We start from the raw sequence: 2,931 nt of genomic DNA, 5'->3' as shown, positions 1-2,931 counted from the left end.
CAGAAAGAGTTAGACTGTTTTACTAAAACAGTCTAACTGGTATCCTGTCAAAAATGGGCCTGTAAAAATAAGTCAGTATTTACTTAACTCTGCCCTAACATCATCTTTTTTGACATTTTTACATTGTGCTTCCAATTTTTCACTGATTTATGCAAATTATTAATGAATTGGCAAACTTTAATCGATTTTTCTGCCTTTGTCTTAACTGAGTAATCCTAACGTTTTAAATTTATTTCTAGCTTTTCTTTAATGAAAGTTCACCAGTGATTTCCCTGGATTACACTAAAACTACACTCTCTTTTGCTCTTGGTAAACTTTCTTTTTTTGTTGTTAGAAAAAGAACAGTATATTTATTTATTTTTTTTTAAAGATTTTATTTATTTATTTGACAGATGGAGATCACAAGTAGGCAGAGAGAGGAGGAAGCAGGCTCCCTGCTGAGCAGAGAGCCCAATGCGGGGCTCGATCCCAGGACCCTGATATCATGACCTGAGCCGAAGGCAGGGGCCTAACCCACTGAGCCACCCAGGCGCCCCAAGAACAGTATTATTTTTAACCTATGTTTCTATTTTTTTTTTCCTGAAGGCCAGGTGTTGTGTGTTTGTTGTGTATATTTATAAGAACATTTGTTCAGCTGCTTTGACTGAGGTTAAACAACAGTAGTTTAAACAACAAGGATTGTTTGTGACTATGAAAGCCGTATGTAATCAACATGGCTTTTTGTGTGTGCGTTCTGTCTTGGAGCTCTGGTTATTTAATTTTTCAATTCGATTGCCTAACAGTATTTCAGAGGAGTAAGCAGCTTGGCTCTGTCAGGTCATTGAGTATCCCATTCCTTCTATCGTATTGCTCCACCATCCCCTAGGACCCATTAAATCAAAGTCTATAGGAGAGAAAGCCAGGCATCAGTATTTTAGATAGTTTCTCCAGGTGGTTCCAATGTGCAGAAGGTTGGAGAACCAATACACGAGGGTCTTCTTGTCCATAGGGGTCGAAGCTGGCTTACAGACCCCTTTCTCATTCCAGCTCTAAGGGGACAGAGGCAAATTCCACACATCACTTTCACTCTCATCCCCTTGGCCAGAACGTCATTACATGGCTGAACCAGCTGCAGGGGAGACTGGAATAGTGCTATCTAGTTGGGTAGCCATGTATACGGCTGAAATTTGGGAAGTTCTGCACTAATATAAAGAAGTAGAAAATAAATATTGAGGAGCAAGCTATAAAACTTAGGCTCCAGTGAAACATTAGGATTGGTTCTTTTTTTTTTTAAGACTTTATTTATTTATTTGACAGAGACACAGGGAGAGAGGGAACACAAGAAGGAGGGACGGGAGAGGGAGAAGCAGGCTTCCAGCTGAGCAGGGAGCACGATGTGGGGCTCAGTCCTAGGACCCTGGGATCATGACCTGAGCTGAAGGCAGATGCTTAATGACTGAGCCACCCAGGTGCCCCTAGGCTTGGATCTCAGAAAATCATAAAAATTAATTCTTGGGTTCCTTTACTATAAGAGTCTGTTCTACTTAACATATAATTTGGATTATTTCCCCCTAAACTAATATATTCTTGTCCACATAGAAATCTATCTAATATTTTATCTATCTCTTCACATATGTTTGTAAGAGCAATGTAAAGGGTTTTTTTTTGTTTGTTTGTTTTTGTTTGGTTTTCGTGGTTTTTATTTTTGTTTTTGTTGTTTTATTTTCCCATTGGTTTTCACTACAGGAAGAATGAAGAGAGGATTTGGAAATTTTGTAATTTACATGTTTGTAATTAAACATGTTTTTTTTTCCTGAAGTCTCAAACAAATGATAAAACTGTCCCAGGAAAATCTGGAGATCATTTAATATGTCTTTGTTGTATGTCAGGCACTGGATATTCATGTATAACTCACAACTCCTTTCAAGGCTTGTATCATTTTAACAAATACCTAAGTATAGTCTGGTTGGTTCCTCAGTGAGAGAGGGGGGATTCTGAGCCAATCCATTGTGCAGCTATTCCAAGAGGTTCTGCTGGTATTTACTGGCCCAGGCATTTCTAGATTGTGGGAGCACTGTGATTAATCAGGACTCAGAAAACCAAGGCAGATGTTGGGATCAGGGCGCAGAACTTGTTGACTCCGGAAGTACACAGAAGCTAGAAGTCAGGAAGGGACAGTAGTTCATTTCAGGCAAAGGAACAAGAGCAAAGGAGCAACAAGAATCGCCTGGTCAATCCAAGACAGGGGTCAGAGCCAGGCAAGCACTCAGGAGCCAACAATTACCCAGAAGTCAAGAGTTTCCAGGATAGAAATGAGGAAATGCAATGAATCATTTAAAAATAGACAACCTTAGTTCTCCTGTTGGATATCTGTTAGTGTACATCATTGCTAAGGGTGATTCCAGTGTGGATCATTTTGGATCTCTATGTGCTTAATTACTTACTACTTACTCTTGGTTTTATGTGTTGAAAGTGGCTCATGGGTGTCCTCTATATGATTAAATCATATGCTATTTGAAACAGGGATAAAGTACACACACGCACACGCACACACAGACACACATCCTCACTCTTCAAAATGTATGTATTGTTTTGCATTCAGTGGATATTGTATAATTGGCGTTGGTAGAAAGCATTAATGTAATTAAAACACAGAGAAAGTGAACTATAATTCAAATGATTGTTATTCCTGGAAGTTCTCTATTTGCCAGGACTACTTCTTTTGATGGGATAGACGAGGGAGAGGAACAGGCATTGTGGTAATCCCAGAATGACGTTTGATAAATAAGCCATGGTCTATAGGTGGGGCCATTTTTCTTAGCTTCTAGCAAGGACAGTTAGCACAGCTGTGTAATCTTAGAATCCAGAAGGGAATCATGCTATGGATAGATGAATATAGCTTTCAAATAAAATATGAGAAGTTGATGTTTCTCATGTATATTTTGAAATAAT

Source organism: Meles meles, unplaced genomic scaffold (genome assembly GCF_922984935.1).
Source record: "Meles meles unplaced genomic scaffold, mMelMel3.1 paternal haplotype, whole genome shotgun sequence".
In the NCBI taxonomy this organism is placed as follows: domain Eukaryota; kingdom Metazoa; phylum Chordata; class Mammalia; order Carnivora; family Mustelidae; genus Meles; species Meles meles.
Note: the sequence above shows the minus strand (reverse complement) of the source record.